Here is a 21,629-nt window from a genome sequence, read left to right on the forward strand (position 1 = left end):
GTTTGGGTCTATTATGAAGGGTGTCGTTTTCCTAATTTCTTTCTCGGCTTGTTTCTCTTTTGTGTAGAGGAAGGCTACTGATTTATTTGAGTTAATTTTATACCCAGCCACTTTGCTGAAGTTGTTTATCAGCTTTAGTAGTTCTCTGGTGGAACTTTTGGGATCACTTAAATATACTATCATATCATCTGCAAATAGTGATATTTTGACTTCTTCTTTACCAATCTGTATCCCCTTGATTTCCTTTTGTTGTCTGATTGCTCTGGCTAGAACTTCAAGAACTATATTGAATAAGTAGGGAGAGAGTGGGCAGCCTTGTTTAGTCCCTGATTTTAGTGGGATTGCTTCAAGTTTCTCTCCATTTAGTTTAATGTTAGCAACTGGTTTGCTGTATATGAACAGCCTTATTTATAATAGCTAGAAACTGGAAAAAAACAGATTTCCTTCAACAGATGAATGGATACAGAAAATATGGTACATTTACACAATGGAGTACTACTCAGCTATTAAAAACAATGACTTCATGAAATTCCTAGGCAAATGGATGGAACTAGAAAATATCCTGAGTGAGGTAACCCAGTCACAAAAGAACTCACATGGTATGTCCTCACTGAGAAGTGGATATTAGCCCAAGAGCTTGGCACCTAGCTTTTAATCCCAGCACTTAGGAGGTAGAATCAGACAGATCTCTGTGAGTTCAAGACCAGCTTAGACTACACAGCTTGTTCCAGGACTATGTAGAGAGACCCTGCTCAAACAAGTAAATGACTACATACTTTATGTAAGTAGAAGTGATAAGGATTCACAATGCAGATGTCAGAATCCTCTCTCAGATTTTATAACAAATATCCATGTGTGTGTGTGTGTGTGAGAGAGAGAGAGAGAGAGAGACAGACAGACAGACAGACAGACAGAGACAGAGACATAGAGAGACAGAGAGAGACAGAGAGACAGAGAGAGAGAATGTGTTACATTTTTAAAAGTTCAGGGCAAGTGAGATGGCTCAAAAGGTAAAGGTGGTTGCCACCAAACCTCCACTGAGAATAAATGCCAGAGACTCACAGGGTGAGGAAGATGGAGTCCTGCCAGTTGTCCTTGACCTCCCCTCCCCAAGCAAAAAAAAAATAAATGTAAAAGATTAAAGTCCACTTATAAAACATGAAAGTTTTCGAAGCTTTTATGTATAACATGTTCATTAGTGTGACGGTGACTCTTGGAGAGACATGAAGGAATGTTTATTTATGCAGATAGAGCCTCAGTGACTGGCCAGAGATATGGTTCCACTCAAGTCTAGCTTAACAAACCAGTGCCATAGTGGGGAGCATAGGTGAGAGGTTACTTACATGAGCTATCGTGACTCAGGCAGTTAGTTGAATTGCTGAAAAGTCCAACCCAACCTAGCATGACAACAGCTTGCAAACGCTTTGTGTCTGAAGCTCTGTACACAACCTACAGGCAGCTTGGGCCAAGCAGCCTCTCCTGCCAACAACTGTCACTGCTTAGATAACTGTGGACTTGTAACTTTCTGGACTCCTGAGCTCTATAAAAACTTGCACAATCTCTTTCCTCCAGGACAGAGTATGTCAACCCAGAGCAATGGCTACACAGCATGGCCATGGCTACATAGCACTGCAATGGCTACACAGCACTGCAAATGCTACACAGCACTGCCACGGCTACACAGCACTGCCACGGCTTCACCACACTGTACCTCCAAGACTAAGGATTAGAGCATGTGACACCAACCCACTACCACTCCCCCCTCTACTTCAGAATAATGCATGATACTTATTTTCCATTTATCCTTTCTTTGATTACTTTTCAATATTTAACCTTCATGTACACAGATATAAAGTACTACTTGATTTTTTTTTTTTTTTAGTTTTGGATCTAATCAAACATAATCTAAAACCAACCATCTTCTCTCTCAGCTTTACACTGTCAGTGTCTATCCATGCTGTATGGGTAGCTGCAATCTATCACTCAAGTATGAGCCGATGTGCACACTTCCTAAAGACTGGGACTGCCCATCAGCACTGACTTCCCAGCTGCTGCAACCCTCTTCCCGCTGAGAAAATGTGTTGTTTTTCTCTTCTGTGTTGAACAATCAAATCAGAAGTTTATCCATTTTGTTAGTTTTAATTTTTAATACTTCTAATTCTGTTAAATCTTTTTATTGTTTTAACACCAAAAGCATCCATGCATTGATCTTTACTTACCTGAAACTTCACCTGAACTATAAAGTTCATGATAGCATGCTCCAGGCAGGGCTGTTCTCAACACTGATCAATTTACTTAAAAAAAATAAAATAAAATAAAAATGAGGGACTGGAGAGATGGCCCAGGGGTTAAGATCACTGACTGCTCTTAAAGAGGTCCTGAATTTAATTCCCAGCAACTACATGGTGGCTCACAACCATCTGTAATGGGATCTGATGTCCTCTTCCGTGTGTCTGAAGACAGCTACAGTGTACTCATATAAATAAATTAATTAATTAATTTAAACACACACACACACACACACACACACACACACACACACACACACAAGTGCCTCAAACAAATTCAACTATCTTTTTGAGTTTGTTGTTGATCCTGTTTTTATTTTCTTCTAAAGTTTATCATTTTATTACTTCTAGTCCTTTTCCTGAGAAAGTTGAAAGTGTGCCTTGGTCACAGATGACATAACAGTTTTAGCACACTCTCACCTCTGCGTGCACACAGTTGGTGGCATATTACTGTTTCTCCAAGCTGTTTTAATATAGGATTGAGGGTTTTTAGCCACACCCTTGCTCCTGTAGAGTGTGGGCTGCTGGTGTTCTCTGAAGCGCTCAGTTTCCCTTCATCTCATGGTCTGAACTGTGGCTTAGGAGTCAGCTGGTCTCTGGTGCCTACAGGAAGATCCTGTCCCTTCTCTGTGGTGTTCTAAAGTGTAATTCAAACATGACCATGCACAGTACACAAATACACAGCAGTGTTGGGCTTCACAGTTGTCTCCCCTCGCCTCAGTTTAATCAGCCTTTCTGGATCTAGATAGCAGGATATTTCATCAGCTTTGTGCCTTCGTCATCTGTTCTGGAATGCTTCTCTCCATATTCTTTTTGTTTTTTTTAATCTTTATGTTCCTTTATTAGAGCAAGATTTCTGACATGTACAGTAATGTATTTGCTAAACAGAATCTTAAGTCCTGTGCAGATATTACACACTATCCATCTAGACAGATTTGGGTTACACATTGCCTATTGATGGAGTAGTTCCATTTAAGAAGTTTTATACATCAGAAAGCTTTGAATTTGACCAGGCTGTCCATTAATCATCTCTGAAAAAAAAAACAGCATTTCGTTTTAGCTCTATTTTACAGCTTTAAAATGCTTATGCGTCAGGTCGTTTCCCGAGGCACTGTTCTCTGCACAATGGCACTGAGCAGTAAGTACTTCATCCACCCAGTTCAGAGTCACATCTGAGCGCTTCTGCTACACCCGTGACAGATACCACCTCACTGCTTACCCTGATAGCCCACCTTCTCCGTCAGTTCACACTGCCAGGTCACACCAGCAGCTGTCCTTTGTAGATGGCGTTAGAGCATCAGGTCAGTGACAGTGGGAGCAGGTGCTGCCGTGAGATCCAAGTAACTCAAGGCCCTTTTTTTAAAAAAAATGCCAAATGTGAGATAAAAATAAAGGACATGAGTCCACAGCAGCAAGCTGTGCTCACTCAGTTACGGAGACGTTAAGACATGATTGAAATCCCTTTAACTCAATCTGCCTAGCCCTGAGGTCATCCTGCAAAGTGCATATAAAAAAAAATACAAAGTTAGGGAGACAAAGTTTGACATGATGTCATTAGGCAGGTCAAACTTGGAAGGTCTGTGGAGCATCTGTTCTGACAGAAAAGCATCAGGTCCTTTGTGTGCGCACTGATTTTACTGCAACAAAGCAACTTGTACACATCAACATTTAAAATGAGCATCTTTTTCCTTCCAGTGAAAACCGAAAAAGAAAAAAAATAAAGATAAAAGTTACAACAGAGAATGCCAACTCCAAATAAAACCCTACAGCTTCTGCTGATTCTCTCATTGACTGCAGGGCTCAAGCCATCATCAGGAGAGAATTTTATTTTAAGTGTCACCTTAAACTGCAAGGATATCTGTTAAACATCGCAATGAAACATGACAGAGGAGAAACCATGCTGTCAGATGTCCAACCCCCCACACACCTCAATCCCACCCTTGTTCACCCTCTATACCCCCCCTTTTGTTCTTTTTTTTCCTTTTTATTAAACAAGAGAAAGTAGACAGATACATGTTGGTAAATGCTAACTGTCTGTATTCACATAGAGACACAGTGTAATCGCTGAGCCCAATATACAGAGAAAAGAAGAAGCTAGACTTCTATGCACTACTACACAGGGGCCTAGCACCCTCCAGCCTCCAGCAGAGCCAAGGGAACTGGAGGGCTTTTCTTTCTTCCCTTGTTGAATCCACAGTTTGAGGCAAGGATAAAAATAAATTTAGAACAGAAACGCGAAGATTATTTTCCTGTTGTATTTTGCTCAAGATATTTTCCCTCAAATTAGTTGAGAACCATGATGTGGAGACCTCAAAAACAGGGCAACTGAGTGCAGAGGGACCGAGAGGAAAGGACTGCAACTTGCTCCCAGGGACTGGAGAAAGTTAAAAAATAAAAAGAAAATGAAAAAGGTTGGATCCATCGGTCTTCTGTGCTAGTCATCCTCGCCTTCATCCTCCTCTCCCTCCTCCCCTTCATCCTCATCGTCATCTTCTTCACCTTCATCCTCGTCTTCTTCTTCATCAATATCTTCCAACCCTTCCTCCTCTTCATCATCATCGTCGTCATCCTCTGCCTCTCCTTCTTCATCATCCGTATTGGGAACCAAATAGTACTGTCAGGGATTTGGCCAAATACCATCTTTGATGGCCTCTCCTAACTCGTCAGCACCTGCATCAGAACGGTCAGTAAACCAGGGAAAGGAGCTCTCTGACTCTTCACGCTGCCTCTTCCTGCTGGCCTTATTCTGCGTTTGACTTGAGCGTTTTGTCAAATCCTTCCCAGATTTCCATTTGATTTCAGTGGACTTTGAAGACAGGTCACCACTCTCATTCAGATGAAATTCTTTGGAGAGAACTTTATTTTCAAAGTAAGGATTTTCATCAAAATAAAAAATCTACTCTGTAACCTGATTTAATATCTTCAAATTCTGTCACTTCAACTCTGGTCAAATAATGCAGGGCCTCCTTGTCTTCCTCCCCAAGCAGTGCAGACACTTGTGGGTGGCTGACAAATGTTGTTACCCAAAAATTAGGGATTTTGGCGATCAGTTCTGACCTCTTCTGAAAAAGTGGTTGGCGGAGTTTGTTTTATTTTTGTTCTACTTTCAGAATTTCCTCACTGGCTTGTTCATTAAGTCTGTCTGTTTCATTTTGTTCTTCATCAATATGTTCAATTGCTTCTTGTTGTTCTTTTTCTCCCTTCGGCAGGCCGGGAGAGGCCGACTGGTCCTCCAGCTTCAGGGCAGCAATGGGTCTGAGTTTCTTGGGCTGAGGCAGGATTGCAGATTGCCACTTCGGGTCCATGGCAGGAGGGAGGTGGCCAGGAGACAGAGGCCAGAGCCCTGATGTTCACTGCAGGAAGACACTCACGGGAACTCTCTCTCCATGTTCTTTATCCTCTCCTCAGAGTCTAAGGCGGGTGTGGGTCATGACCCCCACAAGGGTCACATATCAGCTACCTTTCATTTCAGATATTTACATCACAATTCATAATAGTAGCAAAATTGCAGTTATAAATTAGCAACAACATAACTTTATAATTAGTGGTCACCACAACATGAGGAACTGTGTTACAGGGTCACAGCATTAGGAGGATTGAGAACCACTGCCTTACACTATCAATTAGACATTGCCTGGGTCATTGCAGTGACAGACATCCTTGAAGTGGCCCCTTGTTCCTGATTCCTGATGCTCAGGCACTGACATTACCTATGCCCAATGTCTGCTTCTGTAATGACTTCTACACAACAGACAACAGGAAAGGTGGTGAAATGTAAAAAGAGAACCCCCGAATTCACGTCTTGTTATGTAAGATTATAGGGTGTCTCTCTTTCTTCCCTCTAAGTTTTGTGGACACCTACAACTCTACTAAGTCTCCACATGTGGTGAGGAACTATATATGAAGCCTGTAGGCATCTCACTTAGAATCCAATGAACACAGACAAGAAGCTTCAGCCCTCAGTTTTGTAGCCAAAGAGCTGAATCCTGTCAGCTGTTGGTGGATCTGGGAATAGGCGGTTCCCAAATGCAGCCTCAGATGTCCAGCCAACACATTAAATGCAGGCTGTGACACCCTAAGAGGCTTGTTGGGGGCTTTTGGACTTACAACCCATAGAGACAATGAGGTAATAAATATCTGTTCAAAGCTACTGAGAAATGAATTGATGCCACAGACATCGGTAGCTAGTACCATTTCCCTCCGTCCTTATGTCTCTCGACCGACTTCTTCTGGGTGCTTTGTTTCACAGGCCTACATGTTTGTAGCTCAGATTTCTGACATACTTAGCAATCCTTGTTAAGCTAACATTCTGGGTTTAATTGTGGCTTTTTAAATTTCAGTTCTACAGGTGGGAGAGTGTCATCATTTCTTGATTCTTTGCTTGATTTCTTGCCCTGTTCCAGTCAGTAATTCTCTGTGTTGGATGACTTAAATTTTATATTTTCGTGCTGAATTTTCCCTTTGGAAAAGAACACATTGAGTCTTCAACAACTTAGGGAAGTCCTTCAACTTCCCTTTGCTTACTGAGCTATGGACACAGATACCCTTCACGTCCTGTGCACCCCACGTTGAGTCTTTTCATTTCCTGTGCCCTCTTTCAAAGCAGCACTTCCCCTCTGGTGTGTCTCCCTCAGTCAGTCCATGAAGCCTTTGCTCTTTTAAGGCCTCCCTGCTGCCCTGCCTGACTGAGCCTCCTGCTCCTGCAACCTGCTTTTTCGATTCCTTGCCTGATTCCATTCCAAACACCATGGTGTTTAACAACATCAAACACAACATTAAATGTACTCATTTGTTTTATTCTGTCTTAGATTAAAAGGAAAGCTCCACAAGAAGGGGAGTGTTGGGAATGATGTCAGTCTGATTCGGTGCTACATCTCAGTTCTTAGAAACTCCTAAAACATGGAGATGTTTAATAAACACTAATGAGTTAGTGTGTGTTTTCAATCTTAGTAGACAACGAGTGAAGGTGATGTTTCATTCTGTCCATTTTTAAAGCTTGTGTTCTTAAATAATCCTCTCCCTGTCTGCTTACATGATGTATCTGCAGTTGACTTTCCCAAATGGAATCTTTCTGTATTCAATCTTTCTTGCTACATTGTTCTCCCATGAGAGTCATGGGAGGATCCCCTGAGTCATAACCTTTTTTTTCTACAATTCATGAATTCAGGTTCCTTTTGATGCATGAAATGAATGATCTGTGTCTGCTTCTACCCACCGCTCAAATCAAACTTCCCTGAAAGCCACAAAAATCCACAACCATGCAGACTAGAAGAAACTGGTTTCAGTCAGATCAGTCAGGACAATTGCTCTAGAGATGTAAAAATCTAGATCTTACAGCTTCTCTTCAATCTTCCTCTAGCCTCTTGAGCAGAAGCAATGGCCCCATGCAAGGTATTGTTTCTGCCCTTGCCATTACCCTCCCCACCCCTCACTGCTTCTCTAGCCAGGCTCTTCTCACCACCAACATGCCCACCTTTCACCTGCTTCTCCACCTGGAGACTTCTTTTGCCACATAATCTCAGGACTCACCTGGTGACCTTCTTCAGATCTTAGAACAAATACTACTTTCTTTCCAAGTTGAACCACACAACCTCTCTAATGTGGCTGCACCACCAACATTCTAGCCTTCCCCTCATGCTGAGCTCTGCATCTTCCCTGCAGTAGAATTTGCATTTGCATCTATCACCATCTGCCCTCTTTCCCATGTTAGAACATGAACCATGGAAGTCAAGGGTTCTGTGTTTTCAGAAATGCTACACATGTAAGGCCTACATCAAATCCTGTGTGTGTATATGTATGTATATATATATATATATATATACACACACATACACACACACACGGGTGTGTGTGTATGTGTGGTATATTCCCATGAGACTATATAAACTATTGTGTGCATATGTGTTAATAAACCACGTTAAAATGCAAACACAACACTTCCATAACTTCTAAGCCTACATGTAGATCCTCTGTAGCCCACACAGCCTTCAAACTTGCAATCCTCCTGCCTCAACCTCCCTAGAGCTGAAATTACAGCCTTGCTATACATTTCAGATGGTACCTAATGGTGCTTAGAAAATGTAGTGCTGAACAACAATAACAAAAAAGATTTTTTTTAACTCTCAGACTATAAAGAATCCAATATTCTACAACTTCCTAATAAAGATTTGGCACCACTGCCTTTCCAGGAAAAGCTTCACATATAAGGCCAGTCACGTTGAATTTACTACTGCTTGCTTTCTGAACCCTAGAGAGTCTCTGGGCCAAGACCATCCAAGAACAGCCAATCATCGCTCAGTGCACAAATTCATAGGCATTCCTTAACAAATCTAGTTTGATGAGATGACCACAGCCATGTGTTAGAATCTTCAACTAATATCTTGATAGAGATGGATGCAAACTTATATGTATAGAAATACATGCGTACACATACATATATAGCTACATACACACTAATACATGCATACAGCACACTTATGTGCATATATATTCATGCTTATCTTTAAAAACTAAGTTGCACAGAATAAATTTAAATTTGCTCTGAGGTTATAAGCCAGCACTACTTTTTGTACCATTCTCTCTTCATATTTTTCTAAATGTATACATATATATTATCTCTAAATGTATAAACACATATATTATCTTCAAATCTATACACATATACATTATCTTTAAGTGAATAATTTATTGTCCTAAAGATATATTTAGGTGGAAATACTTTAAGCAGGACGACTTGCTTCAAGTCTGCCCCCAGTCACCCAGTGCTGCTGCATAGTCACTCCCTCAATATCAAAACTCTACGAGACTGAGCCACCCTGAGGCTGCTTTCAGAGGGTTAAAAAGAATTGAACTGTGTTACAAAAGTATACTCATTTCAATGTCCTACTGAAGAGGATGAAAACAGGCCATCTGGCCTACCTGTCTCTCCTAAAGGGAGGTCTCAGAATTACCTGCATTGTCCCAGTTTCACTGAGCCAAGTGGGCTACAACAACCTTCCACTTTTCTTCCTCTCTGACAGTACAAAGCCTCCTGGCTTCCAGATCTCAGCCAGGATTTAGAATCATCATGAAGATGTTGGAACCAGACTGTAACCAGAACTGTCTGCTGCTTCAAATGTATACAGAGCAACATCGAAGTCCAAGGAAGATGAAGAATCATAGAAACCAAGGGTGGTAAGACCCCAAGGGCAGAGTCAATCCTGGGACTTCACTGTGAAAGAAGAGAAAAGTCCAAGTTTGTTGCTTACTCCTCATGTCCAGATTTAAAGTTTTTGTTCTATCTTACTTTACTATTACTTGGGCTGTTATGTTGTCTGAACACAGCACTTAGTTAAAAGGATGAAAAGTTAGCAACTATGAATCCACTGATTGCCTTAAGCTGGAGCGTCTATGAAGCCCAGGGCTCAGTAAGAGACCTACTTGGTAATGGACACTGTCAGAATGGGGGATAACCCTCCACTACTTAAGAGGTGGCTTCCATGGGCTCAGCAGAGGAATGGCACATGCAGAGACATCCAGAAGGTAAGCTGAACAAACCCCTGTTGGAGACCCTGAGGAAGACATTGGTAAATGGAACAGCAGAGGAGCCAAAATATCCAGAAAGAATATTAACTATTATTTCACATTCATGTTCTTTCTCTATCTCTCCTGTCCCTCCCTCCTTTCCTCCTACCCTTCCCCCTTTCCTCCCCAATGCATCTCTCCCTATTTCACTCCCTCCCTCCCACTTCCCTCCACTTATCCTTACCCTTCCTATCCCTCCAACCACAGTGGTGTAAAGTTTAAAGTTCAGGCCACATATAATGTGCAGCCTTGACAGCTGGTAAAACTAAGGAAGAGTCCTAGGGTTCACACTTTGCCACCAAAGATGAGGTCCCAAAACAAGATGGTCAGGGGCAGTTTTTACTAGTCACTGGGTGGCAAAGGCTTCAGGTCCCTAACAGTTTGCAGAATTGTTCAAGTAGGCCCATGAAAACTTTTCATAGGACCCTACTCTCTCATATCACAAACCCTGTGTCCCAAGGCCATGGCTGTTTGTTCTGTCCTTCTCTCCCAACCTGGGCTGGGACAACTTGTAGCTAGCAAAATGACAGCAGCCTCATCCATCTGGTGACACGTAGTGTGTGTGTTGGCCCTCTTTGAACCCCTAGGGAATGACTATATCTCCCTCCACTAAACATTGGACTGGAGAAGCACAGGAAATAAATCTCTCTCTGAATATTCTCAGAAAGAATCTCATGGGTCTCATCCTCCAGAAGCAAACCGCAAACACACTCTTGAACTGATTTCAGGGCGAGAGGACAGTGCCAACCACAACTAGCAGAGAATCATACTCTGTAAGGTTCACAGTGTCCCCATGAGAGACACATGGCTTCTGGGGAGGCCATCAAAACATGCACCTGAGTCTCCCTCATCCCATCACTTGTATTGTTGGGAAGAGCAGTACTGTCAAGTCTCCTCACATTCTGCCAGTCTCTCTGCCACCAGTAACCAGTGAAAAGGCTGCTGAGTGATGAAGACAGAGAATAGAGTAGGTGCTTGCAAATATGCAATTCTGGCTGTGTTTCACTCACCACTTTCTATGGGCAGTAATGACTTTATACACGTTTCTGACAACAGATTTAATGTGGCATGGAGTTCAAAAACACTACAAACTAAACAGTGTGTTAGAGATTCAATGTCATCTGTCATGACACAGTCTAGCCCAGCTGAAACATAAATCCCCTAGTCATAGGAGGCCATGGCAGCTGAAAGGTGAGCTGCTGACCCTGGCGATCCCATGATCTGACCAAGTGAAGCCCTGGGGCCTCTTAGAAACAAGAAGACAAGGCCCCAGAAGCAATGTGAGCTTCCTTGCATAGAGAAGGAATTGCATCCGCTAGCTCAGGGTCGGAAGGGAGCTTATTAGAGAGGCTGAGGGTTCAAGTCCACCTCCACTTCTCCTCTAACCTGGGTCCTATACTTTATCATCTTCTAGACAGAAGAGAGGCAAGTAAATATATTCTACCCAAGTCAGTGTAGCTAGTTAAGGGATCTGACCAACATTCCATGGGGAAGAGTTTACTGAATGCCTTCGAGGAGTCTGTGACTTTAGCAGCAGCTCTTAAAAAGCAGAAGTGTTACGTGTTCCAGTTTAGTGATGGTTGCAGGTCTTACGTTCCATATTCCAAACCACTTCTTTCCAAAGATACCATTTGAGTTCATTTCACAGGTCCCAGGAGATGGTTTAGTGGGTGCATGTCATAGAAATTGACAGCCTGAGTATGATCCCTGGATCACACAGCAAAAAAGTAGCCCTCTGACCTCCATGGGCACCAAAGAGCCTGTGAGTATACACAAATGGGGAGGGAATGTGGGAGAGAGGAATGATTTCATATATATGTATATGAAAGTAGGGATGACATATGCACATAGTAAAGTCAGTCTAAATGATATATTATTTAATCCCTGGGACCTATGACTGTTATTATAACAAGAGATGCTTTGTTAATTTAAGGATCTTAGAAGGATAAGAGGATCTAGGCTTATCTAAGTGACTATAAATAGTAGCCACTGGTGATAGAAGGGAGACTCAATTGAGAAGAAGCAAAGCTGGATGAAGGAAGGAGAGATCAGAGTTCCATGCTTTGAAATGGAGACAGGAGTCCCCAGTCCAGGAGGAACACAGCCCCAAGAATCTCTGCCCATGGTTTTCTCAGGAGAGGAGAGACAATTCCCCAGGAAAGGAGACTAAGACAACTCAGATCATTTGCTCAGGGCCATGTGTACAGGCGTTAGTCTGACCTATATCTCACTACTGTAAACAGAACAGAAGAGGTAGCTTGTCAAAAGCTTGTTTGATGGCTCCTCAGTCAATATCCATTACATTCATTGCTCCGCATGTTTCTTCCTCACTTTCTCAAGATCATTCCTGGTTCGGCTCTCCTGAGAGCCACCAACACCCAATCAAGTGCATATGCTAAAGAGCAGAGGAAGGACAGGACAGAAACATCGAAGGTTCTGCGGCTTCTGGAGTCACAGCCTCCCTGACCTTTAACCTATGGTCAATGTGAACTCTGTAGAGTAAAACATGTGATGTTTTGACTGAGCATACTGTTTCTCCAATCATTATTGGGCTTGACTGTACAGGAAAGGGTTGAAGAGGCATCTGATAGAAGCCCAAGAAAGGAATGGGAAACAGGCCTACAACTTTCCACCCCATGCTTCAATAGTGTGTTACTTTTCAAATATGTCTGAAAATCCTTTTAAGACATACAACCATGAGGGTCCATGACCTACCTACAAAACATACCAATAAAATGGAGGCACAAATACAAAGGGAGTAACCAACCACTTTTGCATTGGATATGAGGCCCAACCCATTATAGGGACCCATATGTGACATTGCTAAAGGACCTAAGAAACTGAGCACTGGACAGGTCATGGGCCTAGGATAATACCAAGTATCATTGTTGTGATAAAGGAATACAGCTGTAAAATTACTCCTGATAACATTCTGCTATACCCAAAGATCAGCCCTCATCAGAGAAGTTCCTTCTTGCAGTAGACAGTAATTAACAAAGAGACCCACAGCTGGACAATATAAAGAGAATCTGAGGTGTTGTAGTACTCAATCCTAAATTGAGGATCTTCATCAAAGCCCTCTTCTCAAGGCTCAGGGGCCTATGAGAAGAGGAAAAAGATATATTTTCTAGGGCCAGGGGTAATGGATGACTCCAGAGAGAGTGTCTTGCAGACACAACAGAACATGAACTCACCAGAGGCCACGGTTGAATGCACGAGACCTGCACAGGTTCAAGCCAGACAGGATTCCACACCGAGAAGGGGAAGTAGACACAGGATTCCAGCTCTAAGTTATTTGTAATTTAGGTCCATTGGCAAATGGAAAATCCGTTTCTCCTATATAGACTCACTGTATATATTAACTACAGTTCAGGGCATTCTCACAAGCAGTTGTCCAACACTGTACAAACTTCATGTTTTTATTTGGAGATTTTATGGACTTTTGGGTTTTTTTGTTTAGGTTTGAGCTTTGTTGTGGCTGTCTTATTGACTTTTTGTCTGTTTTGATTTTCATTTTTATGGGGGTTTGGTATGATTTTGGAGTAGAAAGAACAAAGTTGAGTGGGTAGGAAGTTTGAGGAGGGTCTTGGAGGATTGGAGGAGGGAAAAACATGATCAAAATATATCTTATGAAAAAAGCTTAACTAAAAAAATAGTAAGCTGGAGTCCCTGTCTTTAAAAGTCGAATTTCTCTCCCCTTGAGGGTAGCATGTGGTTCTTAGTAGAGCATGGTACAATAATGTTAAACTTCAAGACCAGGCAGTAAAAGATACTACTATAGGCCTACACTCTCTCTCTCTCTCTCTCTCTCTCTCTCTCTCTCTCTCTCTCTCTCTCTCCTCTGTCTACTTCACTGGGTCAGTCCCTTTGTCTCTGTGACATGATCTCTGTTTCTGTGTCTCTGTGTCTGTGTTGCTCTCTCTGTGACTGGACCCTGTGTCCCAGTCTTTGTGTTCATGTTTCTCTCTGTGTATCTCTGTCTGTGTTTCCTATCCCTTGTTCAGGGGATAGATCAGCAGCCATGCCACAAAAACACTGAAGAAAACTTGAGACTCACTGGCTTAGAATTGAGGCCCCCTGAAATAGCCATGTGAGTCACCATCTTGGAGCAAAGCTTCTCACTCAGCCTAGACTTCAGGTGGTTCCAGCCTCTGCTTGTTCATAAAGTAGTCTCAGGGAAAGTCCTGGGCTACCTCCACCCATTTCAGTGTTACCACGCATCTGTGGCCGTGACAGTGGGAGTTTACCAATATTCTTTGTCTTAAGCTATATGATGATTTGGAATAATTGTGGCACAAAAAATGATTTCGAGAATATATACAAGGAAAAAGAAATCTTACATTTATCCTGTATTTGTAGGTGTGAGATATTTATTGTGTACACACTCGGACTCGATGCTGTTTGAGATACCGGGGACATATTCTAGCAGAGAATGTGCACACAGCCTAATGTAGGACCTTCATGAGAAAACAAAAGTCACACCTCTCCAGAGTGGTAGGTGCAAACAGTGAATCAGCAGGAAGCTCACAGGAAAGTGACCTCTCTGTAGCTTGTTCACCATTCTGATGGTGTCCTTCCTCTTTTTCCCCTCCAACCCCCATCATGGTTGCCACTGTGGACCTTTTAGTCCACTATGGACCTTTTAGCCAACTATGGGCCTTTTAACCCTGTATTTTTATGTCAAGACAGCTGCAGTTCTCTACTAAGAGCTGGTTGTCGCTCTGGTTGACTCTTGTCAGTGTGTGCAAAGGCCTAGAGGACATAGCATCGGAGCCTAATCATCAGAGGATGATAAATGAGACCAGACTCCCTAGACAGGAAAGCTGACAGGGAGGGCTACCAAAGCTTTTCTGACTAAGATAAGGCTCATTTAAAGACAGTTTACACATACTTCTATAAGTTTAATATAGGCTATTAAATTTCAGGATGCTGAAGGGGAAAACAAATGTGTCTTTGAATTAATCAGTATCAGTGACTTTCCTTGAAGCTTGGGTCCTTAACACTTCATCAGCCACTCTGGAACATCACATCCAAACACTTAGCAAATTGCAGTGTTTTTGTTTTAACGTTTAATTTCACCTCATGCCACCCGATCCCACTCTTCTCTCTGTCCCTCCATATTCATCCTCTGCCCTTGCAACCTCCCCTCCAAAAGAAAAAAACTACAAATAAAAATTAAAAAATAATTTTAAAAAACCCAACATCTCACCATGGAAGCTACAGTATGTCACAGTGTGTCACACAGTAGACCCTTTCACCCTAACAGCTTTACTTACAAACGTTCATTGCAGTGAGTCACTGGTCTAGTTCAAGGCCTCTGGCTTCTGCTACACTATCAATACTGGATCTTCACTGTGACTCCTCTAGGGTATCCTGCTATTGTCCTGTGTCATGGAGACTCTGCAGCTTTGGTTCTGCAGGACCAGTCCCTTCATGTGCTCCAACAATTCAAAAATGAGGTAGATGTTGGGGTAGGCCAACTCAAATCCCAACAGTTCATATATGAGGTAGATGTTGGGGTGGGCCAACTCAAATCCCAACAGTTCATAGATGAGGCAGATGTTGGGGTGGGCCAACTCAAATCCCAACAGTTCATAGATGAGGCAGATGTTGGGGTGGGCCAACTCAAATCCCAACAGTTCATATATGAGGTAGATGTTGGGGTGGGCCAACTCAAATCCCAACAGTTCATAGATGAGGCAGATGTTGGGGTGGGCCAACTCAAATCCCAACAGTTCATATATGAGGTAGATGTTGGGGTGGGCCAACTCAAATCCCTGGATCTGGGCCTGGGTGGTAGCTGAGTAGGTCAGCCCTCAAGTTCCTTTGCGTTTGCACCATTTGGGCCAGCTCTACAACACTGCCCAGGCAAGGTACAGAGTCTGCTCTCCAGACTACCCTACCACAAAAACCAGCTCTCCTATGCTGCTTGGGCAAGGAGCAGAGTTGTGGGGAGGAGACACTCTCCTGCTTGGGCAAGGAGCATGGGGAAGAGAGAGGACATTTCTCCACGGTGCTGTAGCAGGCACAAATGGAGGGGTCAGATCTCCAACTCTCTAGCTCTCAGGGCCAGCTCTCCCACACTGGGAGGGGGCATCTCTCCCCAACCCATGCCACTGAATGACTGAAAAGAAATAGGAACATGCAGGGTTTTTTTTACCTCAGCAAGCCTCTGGCACTCTTTGGACCTCAGTCCGCTTACGCTCCTTAATCCAGAAATGCTCTGTTCATCAAAGTGTTCCCTCTTGCCATTTTCAGGCTCTAGATTAGAGTCGGCTACTGGGCTCTCATTTGATCTTTGATTTCCTTTCTTCTTTCAGCCTTTCCCACAAACTCAGCTCACAGGTAACTTTGATTTTTAGTGGACTAGAAAAGCAGCAAAACCACATCAAAGTTGTGTCTGACTATTACTGGCAACTTTCCACACCTCCCTTCGTCTGCTCTCACTGTACCTTTTCTTTTCCTGGAATTTCAACTTGAACATACATCTGTGTGCCTCTGAAACCTTCTCACCACATGCTCCCTAAACTTCATCCTGTAGAAAAGTTGTGAGCTTTACCTGCTAATATCCTCAAGAGCCTGGCCCATAATCAACACATTTCATTTCCCAAACATGCTGGAGTCACAAGAAATAAACCCTTGCTTTTTTTGTTTCATAAGAAGTAAGCTCCACTGAGTGAGCTAACTCAATCACAGAAAAACACACATGCTATGCACTCATTGATAAGTGGATATTAGCCCAAATGCTCAAATTACCCTAGATGCACAGAACACATGAAACTCAACAAGGATGACCAAAATGTGAATGCTTCATTCCTTCTTTAAAAGGGGAACAAGAATACCCTTGGGAGGGAATAGGGAGGCAAAGTTTAGAACAGAGGTAGAAGGAACACCCATTCAGAGCCTGCCCCACATGTGGCCCATACATATACAGCCACCCAATTAGACAAGATGGATGAAGCAAAGAAGTGCAGGCCGACAGGAGCCAGATGTAGATCTCTCCTGAGAGACACACCCAGAATACAGCAAGTACATAGGCAAATGCCAGCAGCAATCCACTGAACTGAGAATAGGACCCCTGTTAAAGGAATCAGAGAAAGGTCTGGAAGAGTTTGAAGGGGCTTGAGGCCCCATATGAACAACAATGCCAACCAACCAGAGCTTCCAGGGACTAAGCCACTTGTCCTAGTAAGGGCACCAGTGGAAGGGGAAGCCCTGGTCCTGCCAAGACTGGACCCCCGGTGAACTGGATTCTTGGGGGGAGGGTGGTAATGGGGGGGGGGTGAGGATTGGGAGGGGAACACCCATATAGAATGGGAGGAGGAGGGGTTAGGGGGTGTTGGCAGGGAAACCAGGAAAGGGAATAACATTTGAAATGTAAATAAGAAATACCCAATTTAATAAAGATCGGGAAATAAAAGTAAGCTCCAATAAATGAAATGATTACACATGTGGATGTTAGCTCCCCAAAGATCAGTTACTGATCCAAATTGCACCTTCATGTCTCAGAGTCTATAGGTAACCATGGTAACAGCATCAGAGTGACCTCATATTCACTACCAGCTGGCAGTACTGACTGTGGTTCTCACCAACTCCCTTAAATTATTAGTGAACAAAATTTAGTTCACTTTATCTGTGCATAATATATAAAACTGATTGTCTTCACCTTTAGATAGCTCATCCCTAATATTCTTAAGCAATTAAGTGGTCCAAACCCTTTAATATTGAGACCTTTTAGTCATGGGAGGCATAGATGATGCTTCTAACATGGTAAGTTAATTCACTTCATGGTAAGTTAATGGCACTCCTCATAAGTTTACCCCCAAATTGAACAATTTCCAGCTCTTGTGATTTTCTCTGAAGGCAGAATAAACATACATTTCCAAGTTCAAATTAGTGGCCAACCATTTAAAAACAAAGTCTTCAGGATACACGTGTTACTGTAGCCACTAATGCTGGACACGTATAATATAGTTCACCACAGTTCCAGGCTAATAATGAATAGTTTATAGAACTGACAGATCAAATTTGGGCAATCTTTGGACATATTTACACTATAAATATTATTTGCTATTGATCTAACATTTAAGTGGGCATATTTTATTTTATTGCAACATCTGGCATCTCGGTCAATACATATTGGAAGCCTTTCTGTGTACTAGACATTTAGAATAAAATTGTGATCCAAATGCAGTAAGCCCATGCCTCAGAGACTTTGTGTTTTCACATGAAGGCCATTGCTGGTGGATGATATACCAAGTAGAGGTGTGCACCATGAATAAATAAAGTAAGCTGTGTGAACAGTACATCTTCATTGAAGAAATGCCATAACCTCTCATTCATGCCATAGAGCTGCTCCCCCCAAAAATAGCTGAGGAAGGAGTGTTGCAGCCATATTTAAAAGAAGATGTGATGGCCCTGGAGAATTATAATCCTCAAGAACTGGGTAAAGAAATATAATTCGGTGAACAATGTTAATAAATGAGATAGGAGGTAGGAAGCTGGATTGCATAAATGTCTGTAAGTAATAGTAAAACCTTGAATACAATGATACATGAAGCCAGTGGGTGGGCACAGCCTGATATGGAAGCAAGAAGCCTAGTGGGAAGGCAGGTACACAGTGGGCCATTGCTACAGAGGTGACAATTCAGCTGTAAGAGGTGAGAAGTGGCCAGCTACAGAGCATAAGTTGTTAATTGATTGGGTCTGGGGTGCCAAATTATAAGAGGAATGGAAGATTATTCCAAGAGTTTTGAGCAACTCCGTGAATTAAATGTTATTTGTTATGGTTGGGAATAGTATATGAAGAATAGAATTGGAGGAGGCTGAGAGATCAGAAATTCACATTTACGTACTTCAGGTGAGGTTCCTGTGAAACCATCAGATTAGACCTTAGAGGTATAAGTGGAATAAGGATGCTGTTAAAGTCTCGAGATGAGATCGTACAGAGAGTGAATACAGATGGAAAAAGGAAATTTGAAACTGAGTCCTAAGTCCTCCAGAGTTTAAGGGTCTTAGAGAGTGAAATTACACCAACCTTTAGCCTCTTTGTAAACCATACTCAAACCTCTCTGCACAGCCAGATCCTGTATCTCTGCACAGGAGTCAAGCTTGGTAAATTGATGAAACTAGAAAAGATCAGATTAAGTGAAGGAACCTGACCCAGAAAAATAAATTCATATGTTCCCTTTCATCTGAGGTTCCCAGCTCCAAGTTCTCAGATGTGAGTTCATAGCCTACACTAACTGCAGAAAACAGGAACGTAAAATGGGACATTGCCAGGGTAGTGCGTGGGGAGCAATAGAGAGAATACGAGGGTACAAGTGATTTTGTTTCTTTTTTATTGGTTACTTTATTTATTTACATTGCAAATGTTGTCTCCCTTCCCAGTTTCCCCTCCACAAACCCCCTATCCCATCCCCCGTCCCCCTGCTTCTGTGAGGGTGCTCCCACACACACCCACTCCCTCCCACCTCCCTGCCCTGGCATTCTTCTACACTAGGGCATCGAGCCTTCACAGGACTAAGGGTCTCTCCTCCCATAGATGTCCAACAAGGCCATCCTCTGCTACATATCCAGCTAGAGCCATGGGTTCCCTCATGTGAACTCTGGTTGGTGGTTTAGTCCCTGGGAGCTCCGGGGATTCTGGTTGATTGGTATTGTTGCTCTTCTTATGGGGTTACAAACTCATTCAGCAACTACAGTCCTGCCCTAATTTCTCCATTGGGTTCCCACACTCGGTCTGATGTATAGCTGCATACATCTACATCTGTGTGGATCAGGCTCTAGCAGAGCCTATCAAGGGACCGCTATACCAGGCTCCTGTCAGCATCAGTTCTTGGCATCAGCAATAGTGTCTGGGTTTGGTATCTGCAGATAGGATGGATCTCTAGGTGGGGCAGTCTCTGGATGACCTTTCCTTCAGTCTCTGCTCCACTCTTTGTCCCTGTGTTTCCTTTTGACAGGAGGAATTCTGGATTAATATTTTTGAGGTCCTCAACCAGGAGCCTTGCCTAACCTCTGGATATGGTCTCTACAGGTTCTCTCTCTTCTTTGTTCGGTATTTTGGCTAATGTTCTCCCTGTTGGGTCCTGGGAACCTTTTGGGTCCCTGACATCTGGGACTTTCTAGTGGCTACCCCAAGTTCCCCCTCCCCCACTGCTACACACTTACTTTCAAATTTCTGACCCCCTGTACGTCTCCCCCATCTCTCATATCTGAACTGCCACCCCACCGTTTCCCTCCCCCTCCTCTCTCCCTCCCAGACCCCTCCCCCAATACTTCCTGGAGATGATTTTCTTCCTCCTTCTGAGTAGGACTGTAACAACCACACTTTGATGTGATCGTCTTTCTTCTTGGGTTTCATATGGTCTGTAAGTTGTATCGTGGGTATTCCGAGCTGATTTGAAGGAGAAAATGGGAAAACAGAGGTCTTTAATTAGGGATAGAAGAGAGATTAATACAGAAGAAGAAGGTAGGATGATAAAATAACATAAAGACACCTGAAAAAGTTATAAAGTATCATTACCTATATACCCCAAATTGCAAGTAATATATTTAAGTATATAGACAGACTTTTTAAGTGAAATTTCCCATCTGAGCTGACAATTCTCTCTCTAAAAGCCAGAGATCACCTAACAAAATCCCCAACAATAGACATGAGAAGACCCCATTTGGTCTGTTGGTCAAGTTTGTCCATGACTCATGTAAAACATTAACAGACTATTGCTATTACTCTTGGTTGCCCCCAAGAGGTGGAAGGTAAATCCCTCTTCCTGAAGATACCATGTACTTCAGACACAGGACACAGAGGACTTGAGCTGGTTATAACATGAAAGCCTTCTCCCTAAGGACTATCTTTCTTAATATCAGAAGTCACCATACAAGTTTCCAAGAGGGGGAAACAAACAATACTCATATACATACAGGATGCTTATGAACTAAAACAACAGAGTGCAATAGTGGCACTCATTTCTTTGCAGCAACCATCAGATCTGTAGTTGAATTTATGACCTACTCAATAAGAAGTAAGTTGTTCCTGGTACTGGAAAGCCAGCCAATCCCCCAGGACTAGTGAAGTCATGAATTATGGAAAAGAACCTACAACTGCCACCTTATTAAAACAATTAATTCCTACATTCTAAATATTTATCCTTACATAGACAGATAAGGGAGGTTCTCACCACTCATCAGAAAAGTTTTCTCTTTGCAACAGATGGAGAACATTACAGAAAACCACAATTGATCAAAATGCAGAGAGCAAATGGCCATGTGGTGCCCAGCCCTGACTAATAAATCTGCAACACAACTCTTGCACATAAGGCTCCAGAATCCTAGAAGAAGGAACAGAAAGACTGTAAAAACTAGAGGAACAGATAGATGTGGTGAGATTACGTCTCCTAGAAATGTCAGAGAATCTATTCCCATGAAGTTTCACCAACATGCCTGCCTAAACAAGACGTAAACAAAGAGGACACCAATAGACCTGCTGACACGGAATGGGAAAAATCTCATGGTGCCTCGACCCTAGACAAAGAACTACAGGCAGTATGGAATACCAAGAATGGAGTGTTCCCCAAGGAAGAGCGTTTGAACTGGTCATCTAATACCTAGTGATCAGCCCTGAAAACATATGCATACAAGTAAGATTATACAAACTGAACAGGTTGTATTTATATATTTAAGTGTGTGCAAAGGATTGGAGACAGGAAAGGAAGGTAAAAAAAAGTGTCATGTAATTTTATTATACTTTCAAGAAATAAAATAATTAAGAAGCAA

At 42.6% G+C, this 21,629-nt stretch overlaps 1 pseudogene; it reads right to left on the reverse strand.

The window, feature by feature from the left end:
* Nucleotides 1–4,712: 4,712 nt before the first annotated feature.
* Nucleotides 4,713–5,593, reverse strand: Set-ps12 (Set nuclear proto-oncogene, pseudogene 12; annotated as a pseudogene).
* Nucleotides 5,594–21,629: the final 16,036 nt, after the last annotated feature.

The sequence above is a fragment of the Rattus norvegicus genome, chromosome 2, assembly GCF_036323735.1.
Source record: "Rattus norvegicus strain BN/NHsdMcwi chromosome 2, GRCr8, whole genome shotgun sequence".
NCBI lineage: Eukaryota > Metazoa > Chordata > Mammalia > Rodentia > Muridae > Rattus > Rattus norvegicus.